A 17,992-nucleotide genomic window follows, 5' to 3' on the forward strand; every position below is an offset into this window, starting at 1 on the left:
ACATACAAGATCTTAGACTCATGTAGAGAACAGGACTCATGCAGATACATTTATACTGCACCTGATAAAGCGATGCCTGAAGAACACCTCCCTTCAACAGGGAACAAATTAACCTATTTGCACATTTAACTTCTAGGCTGAAGTAGCTAAATATACAACTACCTGACAATCTGCTAGAAAAAGCTCTAAATTTTGAATGTGAAAGATTTTAAAATTAGCATGAAATTTACTACTTGTCCCATATTAGACATGAGAGGAAAGAAAATGCAGAGTTCACATGCTGAATGTCAGACTTGAATGCAGAGACAGGATGCCCTAGGGATGAGACTGACTGATCTGTCCTTTTTTCCCCACGTCCAACTTTCATACCTCTTGCTCACTCTAACAAGAGTCCATGACAAAAATCTCTCTCCTCCCATTAAAGAATCTCCTATCAACAAGGTTAATAAAATTAACATTGATTTGTTTTTCAAGTGTATATTTATCATTGAACTTTTATGTTAAACATTCAAATCTGACTTACAAAGCAAAGAAAGGTTGGGACCAACACTTTTTAAGCCTACTCTTGCTACACATATTCTCTGCATGTTGCACAAATCTATTACAACCGTTACATAAACCAGGTATCCTGCTTCTTTCCAGACTAGGTTAGCTCTTGCTTACCATTCAAATGTGGCAGCATAAGACACAAGTAAGAAAGACAAGTCGAAGAAACATTTAGTTGATTAGAAATTTCAATATAAAGAAAATTAACCTTTTAAAGGCTCACATGTATCCCAGCATGATGTAAAATATAAAAATAATCTGTATTTTTATATATAAAAAATATATAAAAAATACTCAGACTAAATTCTTTTGTTTGAGAGAAGGAACGCGGCTTTTGGGAGAAAAAACAAACTGGAATCTACAGACTTTTAAACTAAGCTACATACATATGGCATCCCAAATGCAGTTGGTATAAGCAGAAGCCAAGTATGCTTTTCAAAGCAAATTTGATGATTTCTGAACACTTGAAATATACTCTACATCTGGTATCATGTCTTTAAAATGCACATTATTGTATTTTCTTCACAGTAATACAGAGCAAACTGAACAACAAAAAAATAAGGGGAGGCAAAGAAATAAAACAGATAGTGCCTTTCATACTAGCAAGAAGCTTTGCTGAATTTTCCATTCTCTGATGTAACAAAAACACATCCAGTTGTAAGTACCACGCTGAACCCCTCCCTACCCAAACACTCAGTCTTCACAAAATAAGAGCAAGAGTAAAGACTGAAGTCTTTCTATTACTATCAAAACAGTATTATTCTATCTACTGCTCAAACTTCTTCTGCAACTTCCTTTCTACTGCAGTTCACGTTTTGCAAATCACCAGCAAAAACTCTTACTGCATGTATTTCCTTAAGACAGCCCAATAAGCTCAAAAAGCAGCTTGTTTTGTTGTGCCTTACAGGATTGACATAATTTGTTTCACAATTTATTATGATACTTGAGATAGTTTTAATTATGTTTAATGTTTTAATTATATATTATCTTAACTGACATTTAGTAAAACACGATGAGGATAAGAGGGGTAAGTGTAGAATAAGTGTTTCTTATTAATTAGGCTTGTAACGAACAGGTTTCATGTGCTCACTTTAATTTATGACCAGTGTCAAAGTATCCTCTGTGAGAATTACCTAATTTAGTCACCAAGTCAACTGAAAGACCCAACTATCTCCCTTCATTACGTAAACACCACACGTACTTTGCAGAGCATCTTGGAGGACAAATCGAAAGCATGCAATTTTTTGGAACGTAACATGTCTGATGAGCAGCAGTTCAACACATTAATGTTTAGGTCAACAAGCACATACAGCAGATAGCTTCACAGCAAACAACTGATGTAAGAGAAAGAGATGACTAATGAACTCCTCTAAATGGCATTAAATTAAGCTACCACCCAAAGAGAAAAGCACTGCGTATTTACCACCCTGCTTGCAATCCTATTGTGGGAACCCTCCTTTGGTGAAGTCTGCAGAGGAGGAAAGCTGCTGCCTGGAGCACTAGGCGATTTCTACTCCAGCCTCACGACCACATCTCATGGAAAACAGAGCACGTTTGGCCACAAGGCCAAGGCAAGTGGAGTCAGTGTTATGCATGGCCACCTCCAGTTTACTTTTTCAGAAGTCTACCTTTATTTTAAACCTTCCATACAGTGCAACAGGGAAAAAAAAAGAGAATTTACTCAAGTTGGTTCAGCTTCAGAACAGCCTCGTACTGAACATACACAAATCTATCCTGACTTTATATATAAAGACATTTACCAGTGCCACCAGAGCGGGCTTACAATCGGTTTTTCCACTGGATCTGTAGAACAACAGGGGATAATGGCAGACACAAACCATCAGTTCAGCAACTCAACTTTTAGGTATCAAAGCAAACTTCTTGTTTGTGCCACACATTACAACTTTATGAACTACAAATAAATGTCAGAAGAACACACAGATTTACTAGCTTTTATATGGACAGATAGAGTTAACTGAGGAAATACCTTACCACAAGGGGACCCCGTCCATATTGGTATATACTATAGTCAGTAATGACTTTTGGAGGTGACAGTAAATACATACTCACTTCAAAGCTTTTTTACTCTTAAACTGCAATTTCTTTTTATCCTTAAAACAGATATAACACAAACAGGTGAAATAGTCACCCTGCAAATAAATGTTCATTCCCCTGTAGCTCACAATATACTCAACCTAATCTCTTCCCTAGAGACAGAAACCTTTACCTTGGTACCAACATAGTTTCTATAGAGTATAAGTCTGCTGTCCAGGAAGATCAAATGACCAAGTTAGCGAGAATACAGACAAGAACAGGAACACAGGAATTTACCCAATATTGCTCTTAGAAAGAAGAGGATTAATGCAGCAATTTAAGATGCCTTTGTGAGCTTTAAGGTAGCAAGCTAGTTTTATCATTAAAGCATGCACCCATTAGAGCCATCAGAAGAGGAGCGACGGTGGCCACGTCACTCTCCCTGGCAAGGCCAGGCTCAAAGAGCCCAGTCGCCACCATGCCCTAACCCCTGTGAGCCTTACACCCAAGCAATGTCACTCCCAGATACCTGTACTCCTAAAGAGGCACAACCTGTTGTAAAAAAGCCTCAAACTTTGTTTTTAATTCAAATTATTTATGTTGATTTGGTTGTATAAACAAAAACACCTTGAAGTTATTACTGTTTTGATTAAATGATCCTAAATTACAGTGCATCATTTTGATAAACAGTACATCACATGCTACAGATCAGGTTAATTTTAGCATTGTACACCATTTCATGGAAAGAAAGTTCATTTCCCCCTTCAAAATAAACAATTAACTTTGAATAATTACAAAGAGCTGTTACAAAGGAACTTTCTCTTTTAATCTTACTAAATGATTAATACTGCTGTTTTGAGACAGGATGTCTAAATTTGAGAGACAGTTTAACTACCAAAAAAAAGAAGAGTATTTTTAATCGATTTAGTGCTTGTATTAAACTTCTACTTTAGCATAACAAAGACTTGAATATTCTTTATTCACACAATGGACTATTTTAAAAAGTGGTCCATGTACGGCCCATGCAGTCAAGAATGTAAACACATAGGTATTGCTGATGATAACATTTAGGTCTTAAGAGAATTCATTTATGCTCACTGAAGTGCTGCTAGACAATTCTGTGTAATGAGCAGTGAAAATACTGAATAAAGTATTTATGATTTACACAGTATAAATCATATTCTGATATGCCAGACATGCATTTATAACATGCCCAACATACATTAACTAATCATGAAGCGTGCAACAAAGTTAACTGCAGAAATTGCTTACAGAACATGCTCTTGCATGTGTGAAGAAAACGTGGTTGCATTTCTTTACATCTCCTTTGCTATATACAAATTTCACCCAGCCATAAAATTGCCATTTTAACCTCCTCCTCTCAATAAATGTGAATGTTTCACTAAAAAAATACCTGAAACTTTCATTGCATCTTTCAAGTAAAAACAGTTCCAAATACATCATAAGCAGGATTTCCAATAGTCCAAAAGACAAACTAAATCTAAAAATAGGTCACATTTATTAAAGTTACTTCCAGATCTCTTAAACAAAATATAGAAAGGCCTATGGTACAGAAAGCCTACTAATGCTTATTATAATCCTAAATACCTTCTGTTTTCTCCAAGGTCATAATGACCTTCAACCCATCAGTTGCTTTTCTATTGCCTATGAATTTAATTAACATTTAATATAGATCATGTTTTCTCTTTTTATTTGTCGGAATTTGGAGTTAGATTGCACCCCACTTTTAAAACAGAAGTCAATATTTTAAAAAGTTCAATATAATAGATAGGCTGTTTCTAAGCAGTGTCTCCAAATGACAGAATTAAATCACTCTACAGAGCAATCCTCTATTGTTTTCAAATACAGCTTCCCCATTCTAGGAAATTACATAAGGTGGAAGAAATACACATCATCAATTTTAAACTTAGTTTAAAATACATAATTTTCAGATGAAGACTCCAGCCTTCATGAATACTATTAAAAGCATACACATCAGCAGAGTTCCAAATAGAGTCTACGAAAAAAATTAAAGCCCAAATTACACATTATGTTATACTGTAGAAAAATGAATATTGTATTACTGCATACTGAAACATCAGCATCCTTTTAAAATGAATCATTTAAAATAAATCAAACAAAAAATTAAGCCAGTAAAGTTACACATCAGAAGCTACAAGTTTCAATCTTTATTACAGCAATACAAATTCTTACAGCTAATCTCATGGAATTATTTGAGTGAATAAATTTCTGTACCACATATGTAGGAAAGATAGAAAAAAGCAAGGAAAACCTGGGCTGCGACTAAGATCCTGTGACTAACTTTGCACTCTCTGATCTTGGATGCTTGAAGTAACACCAAAAACATCAGCTTTGCCATATGATGGGCAAGGCAGATGAAGATTATTCTAAGGGCTCTTAAAAAAAAAAATCTAAAATTCAATTTAACAAAAATACCTAAAATTCCAATATTAACCATTTCTAGTAGCATACAAATTACTAAAAATGACAGGGACAAAAACCAGATAAGCTGCAAAAATTTAAGCATATAAAAATGTCCAACAACAACATAGCATGCCTCTTGTGATGTTCCCTAGTGATATTTTTTAGGAAAAACAGCACTTCCCAAAATACTGATGGACAAAAAAGATAACAAAACTATACTGGAAATTACGGAGAAAAGCTGCTTTTTGCCTTTAGGAAGTTTAAGCCTTATTAATAGAATTCCCAGTATTTAACTTTCATACACTTAAAGCTTCAAGGTTTTTAAAAAAAAAAAAAAAAAAAAGAGAAGTAGTACAAGGCATTTCATAGCAAAATTCTGAGACCAGCACTCCATTCACGGGTACAGAGGTACAGAAGTGAATATTGCTCTACAGAAGGACTGGGCAACAAAAAATTGTGTCAGAACCATGGATAAGATTAAACTAGCAGCACTACAAGACAACGCGTTAGGACACCTGAAACATTTCTGGGCTTCAATTCAGTCTCCTCTGTCATAATACTTTCGATGCTGCAGAGCGTGTGTTTGACGGCAATGAACAGCAGCATCTAGTAATCACCTCTAGCTTTTCTACAACATTATATTATTCAATCTACAGCGTTTCATGACTAGAATTTAAAAAAAACTGGATACGATACAGCCCTATGGCCTACTAAAGTTCAAAACATTTAATTATCCTTAGAACACATAATCAGCATGTATCATGAATAATACTGTACGCAGCATCTCTCAAAGAAAACCTGCAGTACAGGGATCTAAGAGCAGATTTACGTACGCCGTGCTTCACTACATAAACACAGATGTCTGCCTTTTTAGATCAAAATATTGTTGACAGCACAGACAGCAAAGCCCTAAGATAACCCCTAGGCCTTCTTCTGGCTTAGAACCAAAACCAAAACCCCACCAGATTCTGCATATTTCACAAGAACGCACTCCAGATTCTGGATGCAGCATGCCAGAATTGCATGCCCTGCATGTAAAGCTCTCCTTCTGTCCTCCCTCCCTCACTTCTGACACCTGAATTCTTCCCCTCCACTACCCAACAAAACCTCTGCTACCCTAAGGTTTGGTTCAAAAATACAGCAAAGCTACTCATCCAAGGAGGGGAAAGGGACATTATTAAAAAGAAAAGTTCACCTCTATGCTGTAAAACAAAGTGCATCTTCTCTGTATTTCAGACTGCTTAATCAAAAAGCTTCCTAGAGTTTATAACTCAATTCAACTGCAGTATTATTACTACCTAGCAGAAAAAGCAAGGCTTGTGCACACTGTGGAAGGAGCATTTTCAGGAGTTAAACAAGATGAAAGGACCATCATAAATGTCTCCCACTTTTGCACAAAATGGAACACGTTATTTTTCTGAAGTTTCTTACAATCATAGAGACACAAATATTTTTTAATTAGAACACAACACAAATAAGGTGGCAACTACCACAATAACTTTGAAAGGATATTAACCCACATAATTTTCTTTATCCCTTTTAAACCTCTGAATACAAGGGAAAAAAATTGTATTATGTCACTAGGATCCACTAACAGTTAAATATATTACCTTTGGGGTGTGGCTCTTCTCATAAAAATGACTACATAGAAAAGGAATTTTCTCTGTCAACAATTTTGCTTCCTGTGCTTTATCAGAGGTTTGAGGGTTTTTCCCTTCTTAAGTGACAAAGATTTTTTTTTTTTTTTTTAAATAGTCTACTACTGGCAGCTCTGTATACCCAAAGTAGTTAAGAGAGAATATTACCTGTAGAAGACAGTCAACAGGACTGCTTTCCAAGTCTGTGTTTCAGGCCTGTCTGGAAGCAGTGAGGTGGTTACGTATGTGTTAGTTGTCTGACGTAGGACTGGAAAAGGCATCAGTGCAATTACCTTGACTGAGATGTAAAGCATTAATGTAGATTAAATAGTCCAGGATAGATTCATTTGCAGTGGTATAAAAAGACTGAGAACAAGATACCACTTAGCCATAGAACAGGGGAAAGCTATCCCATGGTGTTAGTATAAAGCTGGCTTACCAGTATTTTATAGATAAACCATCTTTGCTTCTCCTCCCGTTGTTTCTTAGAAATGTTTACCAGAATCTATACCACTAGGTTTTCAGACACTATCAGGGGATTATTTCTGTTAACAGGTCTCTGCAGCTGACACTGTTAAGGCTGATTTTCAAAATGTCCTCAGCGCTTGCAGCCTGAAATTAGTATCTTAAGCCTCAATTTAAGCAATCAAAAATTGACATAATCTGTCCCTACGTACTTCCTTAGCTAGTGATGCACTACTTTCCATCAAAACTGGCCAGTGTCACTACACAAAACCTGTTGCAGTTATATCCTAAAATAACAGCTTCAACAGGTTATTTAAACTAGCATAAAACTTGGCAAATAATGTCATCCAACCCAAGGAAATCGTTCTCAACATACAAGTAAAACATATCCTATCTTCCAAGCAAAACCAAAAAACAAACTCCTAATTAAGATACAATTTCAGTTACCAAGAGCAGATATGAAAATCCAGTCATGTAAAGATGTAACTTTACAACTAATTTTATGCAGTGTAATGTCCTTAAAAAGCCAATAACGAATATCAATGGGAAGTATAGTATATGCCCAAATCTTCACTAGGCTTATTTTATCATGGAGCATTTATATTCTAAGATCCAGGTTTTCACAATACAAAAGAACAGATCATTTTTATTTGTCCTGGCAACCCTAGTTTCTGAAATCACCATGAGACATAAAATGAAAACAGATCATTCAGCAATCTATTTCAATATTAAAATATACTATCACTACTACTCACATGACTAGAATTTTAATTCACACTAAGCACCAGCAAGCAGAAGTGAAGAACAAAGGAAAATCTGCACATTTTCTTGCTTACATATTAAAGACTCAATTGCATAAATTGCAGGGGGGGATTGACACTATTCATCTTTAGGGACCTGAGGCACTTAGGAAAAAGTTTCATACCAGTTCTGGGGTCAATTAACAGTTTCCCACCACCAGTAAGAAAATGCTTGGCTCCATCCCGCAGCCACTCTCTCCTACCTCCAAGGTAAATGTGGAAAGAGAGGCAGCTCTATATTAAGATCTCCGGATTACCCTCTCAACCTGTTTCTCTCTACTGAGTATAGACATGAGCATCTAAAAAAAAAAAAAAGCAAACCCCAAATCAGTCAATCTGCTGTGAATAAATCATTTGCTGAAAAAAAATCCAGGTTTCATCTACCTGCTCCTAGAAACATATGATTAAAAAGAATATAGCTACTTTGTTAAAATGCAGCTACAGGTGCAAATCATCACTGGCTATCCATTCATCCCCAAAATAACTTTTAACAATGACAACTTATGACTTAAATGCTTCAACTAATGTCTCTTCCACTAACAGAAATATTCACAAATACCAGGAGACCAAAACTCCTATTATGTAAAATCACTGAAAAAAAAAAAAAAATTTTAAAGGAAGCAGGTTCAGAACACATTGTTAACAACACCTAACACTTTACATTTTACATACAAACTGAAACCAAACACATTTTAAAATGCAGTAACTGAGCTTACTACCAAAGCATATCAAATCCATACCTTCAGAATTCATAACCTACTTGGTATTGTTCCTAAAATACTAAAATTGCATCATTCAAGAAGAAAAGCATATACCTACAGAGCAAGCTCATTACTATACACCATCATGTTGTTTCTCCTGTACTGTTCAGAAAAAAGAGAGCATGCTTAATACCAAAAGGCCTCCTTCTGCCTAAATATTTTTTTAAAGATTCTGGTTTTGCTTATGGATTAAACATTTTGCTTTTGAGAATCATACTGAGAAGAATTAGAAACAAGCCACAATAAAACATTTAGGTTAACTGCATTCCCTGATAAACAACCCAGTATTACAAGCAGCAGGTTTAAAAATACTGTGACTTGTGCAAATGGGAACACTGTAAGCTGTTTATCTTGTTTAATCCTGAAGGTAAATAGCATGAGCTTTAAAATGTTTTGCTTCTTTGCCATAACCTACTGAATCACATTGACAACATTAATGAAATACTATGGAGAATCTTAAACTTTTGGAATTGCCTCTGAAATTGCTTTATCTGAGTATTGTACAGGACATTATTCACAAGAACACTCAGTGTAAAATTCAGTGATTTAAATTCAACTGTAGCTTCAATGAAGCCAAAGATCTCATCTTGTCTCTCCTGAGGTGATCGCTTCTTCAGAAAAAACAAGGACGCTGCACAACTCCCCTACTGGGCCCCTTTAAAATATGACCACTATAGTTATTAACTGATTTTTTTTCATCGTTGTTCTGAAATTTCTTTCGAACTCATACCATGGCTCAATTTCAGCTTCTGTAGTTGTTTTTAAATATTATTTTCTAGGGAAAAAAAAAAATAATCAGCTTCCTTAGATTTCTTTCCTCCAACAATTTCAGACAAAAAAAATCCTATTTCCTTTCATAACTTCCACCTCAAAGATGTAGCCATATTTAAAATTCAGAATATATTTTATGAGATGTATCAGTAATTATTTCCCCACTGTCCCTTCTTATTCAGTACCAAAATAAGTTTCTGAGCGGCTGTTTTACACATCATTTTTAAAAGACTTTACTACTGCATATATGTTTGATATATTTAGCAGTTGAGGACCTCCTTTCCTCTTTGTACAACAGGAAGTTTCCCCTCCCATCTGCTCAGGATATTTAAAAAAATAAATAATCACAAATTGTTGTTTTTCCATTGATTCTGCAGAAAGTGACTATTATTTATGTTTAAAAACAAAAGTAAAGTTGAATCCTAATGCCTGTTGTAACCTTCATCGGTTCCCTGACATAGTCAAATGACCACAAGACACCTGCGGATACAAAGGCAGGAGCAAGGGGATGAGAGCAGCAGCCAAAGGGGAAAACCACCATGGCTTTAAGCAATAGTGCCAAAATTATATCAGTTTAAACTGTCTGTGGAGCGACAAAGTTATTCACAGGCAGCGCCAGCCCAACCTCAGTCTCCCACAGTCACACAGGAAGACTGAAGTTTTATACCTCATTTTCAGAGCAAACATAAATAAGTTGTATTATGAAATAGTTTCACATTTTACAAGCAGACACTTAAACAATTTAGTAAGATATTTATGACAGAGCTTTAAGACTGAATAGTACTTAAGAAGGAAACAAGCCTCCTGCATATGTAAATACTGCTGCTTATGACAACCAGATCTTGATAAAGAGAGAAAGAACAGAGGAAGCTGCTCTTGCAATAAACTAAGCACAGACTAAAAAAATGGCTTTTCATTTTCCCCAGTTAAACATACATATGACTACAACTTTTTTAGCTTACACAGAATGTTTATGAATTCTACATTTAGAAATTCAACTTTGCTTCAAGATACACAGAAAACTTGTGGAAATATAATAAAATGTAATCTATTATTTAATAACTGGTTCTCCTCCTCTTGTATATTATTAATGAATTATTAATTATATTATTAATATCTTTTAAAAATAAAAGCTTTCCCTAAGACCCACATATTGAATGCAGATCAACACTTAGTATCTGTTCTGTATTATACATGAGAAACTATTCCAAAGCTTTACAATATAAATTGCCAAACTAAAAGCTAATATTAATAGCTGCTTATATCTGACTTAATTACAAAATATGACTTATTTATTTTAAAAGTTAATATACTGTATTCAATCTTTTAAAGCCTGATATAAAATGCCAGACTGAGTAAACAACCAGGAAACTGCCATTTTTCCAAGCATCCACCCTGCGCTAATGACCCATTCTGCGGTATCTATTGTTTTCCCAATCTTTTGCAAGCTACAAAAACGATCAGCAATTTTCCCTGGCTTTCACTTCAGTAGTGGTAAGGCCCAAGAGCAGGCACTGAGCAGGTTTCCCAGTGCTCCTTCATGAACGTACTTTGCAGAGGAGGAACCCTCATCACACGCAGTTACGTAACGGCAACTATTTATAGTTAACCACTTGATTCACATTATCCGCCAGGTTTTAAACCATTTCATATGAAGACACTTGATCTATCATTTTAGTGTCTTTATCAAATGTCACATAACAACCAAGTAAAAGGTTTCAGAGAAGCCTGTCTGCAACACTAACAATATTATACCACACAAAGTTTGTAATCTTATCAAGAGAACCAGAAGTTAACTTCACAAGATCAGTCTTCTATAAATATACACTGATTAATTATTTCCTTTACTTAAACTCCTGCTCTGTCAATACCCATTATGCTGCATATTACTAACTTTTAGAAACACTGAAAGAATCCTTAAGTTGTGCTAAAACTACAGAATTTCTCAGTGTTCTGATACATACTGAAAAACATGATCAGCATTAATAATCCAGAAAGCACCCTATCAACTTTTACAATTCTTACCCTACAACTTCAGCGGCTGCTGTTTAACACCCTCAGGTTCTCTTAGGAACTTAGGACTATCACCTGGTTTTACTTCTGAATACAGCAGTATTTAGTGAACATCAACCTCTTCTGAAGATCATCAAATGCTAACATTTTCTTTAGCATTTTTAACAGGCTAACGGCTTTGTTAGAATTCATCTTCCTTCTAAAACATGCCCTGTCTTATTGTCACAGTCCGTGACAGCATGGGTTTTCCTCATCACAGTCTTTGGCTTCCCTTATCAATCACTTAATTCAATTTCAACTTCTTTACTTTTTTGTAAACTGGCTTCTTTACTCCTATAGGTCACTGTAGCTTTTTAACCCAGTTGTCTCTTAATTACAGGACAATGGTTTTGATGATAAGTAATATTCTTTGATTATTCTCAGTAATCCACATTTCACAAAGATCTTTATTTTAGTGAACACCAATTAGCACCCATTACTGTAAACCTCATTAAATGTTACCTTTAATGACTGCTGTATAAAAGAGTCTTGCACATACCTGAACAAAATGCGAACAAATCAAAACACTTCCATGTCAGTAAGGTAAGAGTAGGAAGTCAGAAATACTCGAAAGAGACATTTCTGAAGGAAGACTATGCAGTTTATGGCAGTTCACTATGATACAAGCGTATCAGTACAGCCACACGCCTGCAAAATGCCCTAATCCACTGAGCACAGAAGAGAAAATCATGATCCTGCCAACTTTAACACAAACTGAAAGCATGCGAGTATCCTTAGCGAAGCTGACAAAATGCAGATGTTAAAAATCAGAGACCATCGTACAACTCTACCAAGCCTTGAAAACAGCAGCAGTCAGGGAAAGGAGCACAATTACAAGGTATAAATTATAATTAAATGAAATATGATTAGAGGGCACAGAGTAACATTTACTTATGCAAGATACCTAGCAAGGCCAACCTAAAATACAGAGAGGCAAGAACTGTAGCTGGGAGTGCAAATGAAAGACATGTAGTTTCTTTGTTCTGGTATAATAACGCAGCCTTGTTCATCATAATACATGCACAACTACTTGTTCCAGAGAAGATTAAAAAAAATAAGGGGAAAAAAGGTCATAATCAAAACCTAGGATAAAACTGTTCTTCAGCTTACTGTATTTTCAAGGTATTACAGCAGGAAGCAAGCAGAACATTGTCCTGAAATTCACAAACGCCTTTGAGTGTTTATTTTAAAATGTAATAAAGTTGGTATTTTCCCCTTCTTAAAATTATTATGTTTAATTGTGCCCCACATGAAAAATTTAAATTTGATTTGACAGTTATTTCTTCTGCTGCTGTATTTTTTAATTATGCTACTCACACATTTCTTTTTTCATTATAACATTTGTGCTTATACATAGCACCCCATGATAACATGATGTTTTCTATTGAAAGAAATTTCTAATCCTTTAAAAACAGGCACTAGACCACAAAAGCCCAAATACGTCAGTAAAACAGAGTTGTTATTTCCAGAATCAGTGTATCTTTGGTATTTTATAATACAGTCAGATATAACGATATAATGTATTATGATCTCCAAGAAGTGGCAAAAGCCTTATTATCTGAGGACTGATGTATCAAAAGCTGGTCTGATGCAAATTACCTGATCTATGATCGATTAAGGCTATTGTTTTCCATATAATCAGATCACAGAACTGAAGGAGATTTTTTTTTTTATGTTCTTGTGCTCCAAGTTAGCACACTAGCTCAAGCTCCAGTTTTCTTTATTCTTTGTGACTATCAATATCAGTGGTTAAATGTTCGAGGTTTAGATTGCTCTTTGTAGATGTTCAAACTAGCCAGTTCTAGTGAACCCTGGAGTTGACATGGCTGCTAAAAATAATCCAGAAATTCTGGAAGAATTGCCAATCCATCAGGTTAGTTAAGAGTGGGCATGTATGGATTTATATTCAATACAGAATTATAAATAGTCATTTGTCTAAACAAACATTAACTCTCACTCTTCAGAGAAACAGTTGTCAAAAGTATATCACAAGTCTTCACAAAATACACAGGAAAAAGAATACATCTCACACCATTAGTGGGCATTTCTGGGCATCTGGTATTTCTGGAAGAGGCAGTATCTGTTCTTCCCTGCTTCATAGGGAAAAAAGTTACTAGGCCCCAAAAGGTACACACAGCAGGATAGAAAACATTTAGTAAGTTTATTAAAAAGCCCCCTAGTCTTAGACTATTAAAGGTTTTTAAAAAGTAAATTAAAATTACTGTCTAGTGATCAAAATATTTAAATATAAAATGCTTTTATCTCTAACATCCAAGTAAGATAGTCTCTACACCAGCATGTGAACAGGCACAAAAAAACCAAACCCCTTCCAGTTGTTACACTCAGAAGGAGAAAGTCATTGCTGCAATTATGTGCATTGCAAAAAAGACGATGATCGCTAGCAATACATTAGTTTAGTTTGTTCTCCAGATGTGAAGCCTAACTGCTGAGTAAACATTTGGCATTTTAAAAGCATTTTTACAAGCTAAAGTTGTGAGGTAGTGTTTGATATCAAATCCTGAAGTGCCACTGATTACAGTGGTGCCCAGCTGCCTCAGTAGATACATATTCAGAGCTTGCTGTAAAAATAAAGCAAGCTTTAAAAAGCATGCAGCTAAGAACTTAAGATACCTGTAACTTAAAAATTGTAAGCAACATTTAGTGAGTTTACAAAAGGCGAGTTTATGCTAGAAAAGCTTTATTATTATTGAGCTTGATTTTTAGACATGATCTTGTCCATTTTCACATTGCACCAGATTACGCATTCAATAAGGACACAACTAGTAATACACCTTTTTAAAACAGCTGATCAACTTTCCTGGCCAACAAATAAAAGCTGATCAGTACATGAAATATCAAGAGCTTCCTTTAAACGTGAAAAGAGGGTAAAGAGCAAATTCCCGGAAAGGTTTTAATGCTGACTATTCGTTGAATCAGTCTCCAACGACGCCTTTCCTGATTGCACTCATAGGTTGATCTACTCAAATACACTGTACTGAACCAAAACTTATTAAGACTAGAGAAACATTCTTTGGTTTTTTCTTCTTCTAGCAGCAGGTAGTCATTTAAGAAATTAGAAGACTTTATATGTTAGTAAGCCATTCAAAAAATCTGCATAGTTTTACTGCAAGAGCTCCACGTTGTAACAATAACACAGACATACAGAATATCTTAACATCCATGTCATAAGCTGTATCACATTTTCACACTGCAGTGTTGGGCAGAAATTGAAGCCAGAGCCATTCAGGGGAAAAAACACAGCCCAGTTCTGGTTTCCAGTTATTCTTAGTCTAATTATATTTGGAATTACAAATCAAGTCTTTCACTACACATTAGTGGTGTTTTACATATTAAAATGATCAATTAATGCACTACATCCTTAGCCAAGCTTAAAATAAATGACTTGCCACTTTCAAACTATAATTTGCTTCAGACAACACAGGCTCAAATTTGCAAACTCTTCAGTATGGAGGTAGGCAGACCCCACCTACTGATTTGTGTAGAGCTCCATTCCAGGGAAACACAGGGCTACACCACACAATATGCAAACGCAAGGTATGAACTTCACTGCGTTATCCTTACTAAAGATTTTTGTAAGCCAGACTCACTATTGCCAAAGCAGTATTTAAATAATGCCATCAAAAAAGATGCTTTCATCTTTCAAATTTAAGTGGCCCTTTTAATGCCAAGTTAACATTATAATGGTTTCTCTATGTTGGAGAAGTAAATTCAGTTTGTTCTTTCAAGTATAAATAATTTTAAGGGAAATTTTTCACTATGCATTTCAAACATATGATTTTATGTTTTCATATCTGTTACTTTTGTGTTAATTATTCAAAACAAGTCTCTCTCACATCACTTATTGAAGTACAGATATAAATAACAAGAGCTGTGTATGAGGATACATAATTCCTACAACAGAGCAATATGGCAATTTATTTAACATCTTAAGCACATAAAATAGCAGATCACCTACTTCACTTTTACCCAATTCTAACAAGAAAACAAACCTGAATTTGGTACTAAGTGTAATTTCATAAATGTTTTCTTCTGCCCCGCATCTTCCAAGTATTTAACCTCTGGTCATCTAGTTTCCAGTTCAATTAATACAATTAAAAAAGGAGGGAGGGGAGGGAATGGAAGAATGTCAAACCAGGCTTCCTCTCTTCATATCTATGCCATGATAGCTACAAAATGTTGCTATTGATCATCTGTTAAATCACAAAAAGAAAAACACACATATAAATTATTCACCAAAACGGAAGAAAAAAAAAAGGGGGGGAAATAGATGCTTTTTAAATTATTTAGTTTGGATTATGATATACCTCAGCCCTGCTTCCCTCACTGTTAACCACTGTTGCCAAAGACAGCAATGAGTTTAAAACAACTCCTGCCAGCTACTGAAATTGTTGCAGGAGAGACAAAGGGGATCAAGGTCAGCATTCTTCTAACGCAGCAGCTAATCCACTCCTATGAACACGGTATTGGAATTGGTGGGCGTAGTAAATTTGCATGAAATATAAAATATACCTAATGCCACCTAATTCCCCCCAACCTTGTGAGAGAAGAACCATTTTGCTCTCACTGGACTCAAGCCATTACCTATCTGAGAGAGGAAGAGGAGGGAGGAGTTCAGAGAAGTTCACGGTCAGCAAATGTTCACGTATCCTGTCATCCACGAACTGAAAGCTCAGGGCACAAAAACTCTTATGCCACGCACAGAAACCTACATATTTTGGGTGTGCGGGGGGGCAAGACCTGCAATAGGAGCGAATGTGTCATTCGTGCGGAGGCTGCGAGGAGCTGTCAGGAGAAAGCAGCCTCGCTTCAAGGGGAGGAGGCGGTGGGGAAAGGACGGTTACGAACGCAGGATCACCAAGAAATCCCGCGGTGCTCGCTGGCTGCAAGCCCCGGCTCACCCCTCAGGCCCGGCTTCCCTCGGCTCTCCCCGTCCCCCCGCAGCCGGGGCTCAGCCCCTCGGAGCTGCCCCGGGCCCCGCGGAGCCGCTCCCAGCCGCCAACGGGCGGCGGAAATCCCCCACAGCCCGGCCCGGCCCTGTCCGGGGGCGCAGAGCAGCCCTGCCGGCCCCTCGGGCTCCCCGAGCAGCCCCTCGGCCCTCTCCCGGGGCGACCCCGCCCCAGCGCCCATCACCTTCCCCCTTCCTCCAGGGCCGCGTTTTCACCTCAACCCCCACGACGTCCCACGCACAGGCAGGCCGAGGGCCCCCTGCGATCCCCGCGGGCCGGGCCCCAACCCCGCGAGCCGGACCCGCACTCCGGGGCCGGGAGACAATGAGCAGCCACAACTCACCAGCAGCGCCGGAGCTCCGTGGGTCCGGGGGCGGTTCCTCTCCCCCTTCTCCTTTCCCTCCTCCTCCGCCCAGGAGCGGTATCCGGCCGCCGGGAGCCGAGCCGAGCCCTCCCCCTCCCCTCGCTGTCCCGAGAGCCGCCGCCTCCGCTGGGCCGCCGGCCGCGCTCCCTCCCCGACGAAAGTCACTTTATTCCCCGCTCCAACATGGCTGCTTCCCCGTCGCCGCCGCAGCCTTCGCCTCGCCGCGGCTCCCCGCCGCCGCCGGAGAGCGGCCGCAGGCCGTGCTCGTGAGCCGACCGCTGGCGGTGCCGAGAGCAGCTCGGTTGGCCTCACGTTAGCCGGGCCGAGCCGCGGGGCTATGCGGGGAAGGGGCGAGCCGAGCCTGGCTGTGCGTCTCCGCTGCGGGCTGACGCCTCCGCCCGCTCCCAGCGCGGAGGCTCGCACTGAGACAGCCCCGCCGGCAGCCGGAGCGCAGGAGGGGCCGCGGGGGAGGCCCAGGCACCGGCGACACCTAGCGGCCGTGGCGGCCCCGACGCTGGCTGAGCCGGTGGCTGCGCGGGGAGCGGAGCGGCCCGGCGCGGGGCAGGGGGGGCCGAGGGCGGAGCCCGGAGCCTGCGCCGCGGGGAATGCCCCGGGCGGCGGCTGGGGGCTCCCGCAGCAGCTTTTCCCGGGCCGCCCTCGCCGCGGGGGAGCGCCCGGCCCAGCCGAGGGGGGCGCTGCTGCTCCCTCCTCAGCGGCCCTGGGCAGCCTGCTCCTGCGGCGGGAGGAAACGGATCTCCTCGGCGGAGGCTCCCGAGGCCCTGCCCACTGCTGGCCGTCCGGGGGGTCTCCCCGAGCGGTTTCGGGGAGGGCAATGTGGGAAGGGGCCTTTGCTTGCTTCATGTTTTCCGGCTCCTGGCAGTGTTTCCTCTTGGGTTTGCGGGGTGATTTACCCCGTCTCTGAGGTAGCAGGCATCCTCCCCTGCCCCCCCCGCCTGACAAGTCAGTAACTGAAGTTAAGGGGAGCCGTGTGGCTTTTTAGATCGATTCCTAACTCACTAGCTACAAAAACATCCTTTCCGTATTCATTCTTGTGGTGTTTTCTTTCCTTTGTCTCCTGCATTCACAGTCCCTGTACCATCCCTCTTGTCTCCCTTGTGATTGCTCTGCCAGCAGCAACTGCGCTTCCTTC

General features: G+C 38.9%; 1 protein-coding gene across 11 annotated transcripts in view; it reads right to left on the reverse strand.

Annotated features, from left to right (window-relative positions):
• Positions 1–17,992, reverse strand: part of CDK17 (cyclin dependent kinase 17) — a 118,220-nt gene that overhangs the window by 79,089 nt on the left and 21,139 nt on the right. For 2 of the 11 annotated variants that reach the window (XM_054815511.1, XM_054815791.1), the window contains exon 1: positions 16,822–17,356. The exons of 1 other annotated variant lie outside the window; for it this stretch is intronic. The gene's annotated coding sequence lies outside the window, so the exon portion shown is untranslated. Of the gene's footprint in view, positions 1–6,830; positions 7,086–15,521; positions 15,723–16,113; positions 16,270–16,693; positions 16,797–16,821; positions 17,376–17,992 lie in introns of those variants that run through there. 8 more of the 11 variants (XM_054815140.1, XM_054815232.1, XM_054815325.1 and 5 more) reach the window with 8 other exon arrangements.

This window comes from Grus americana, chromosome 1 (assembly GCF_028858705.1).
Source record: "Grus americana isolate bGruAme1 chromosome 1, bGruAme1.mat, whole genome shotgun sequence".
Lineage (NCBI taxonomy): Eukaryota > Metazoa > Chordata > Aves > Gruiformes > Gruidae > Grus > Grus americana.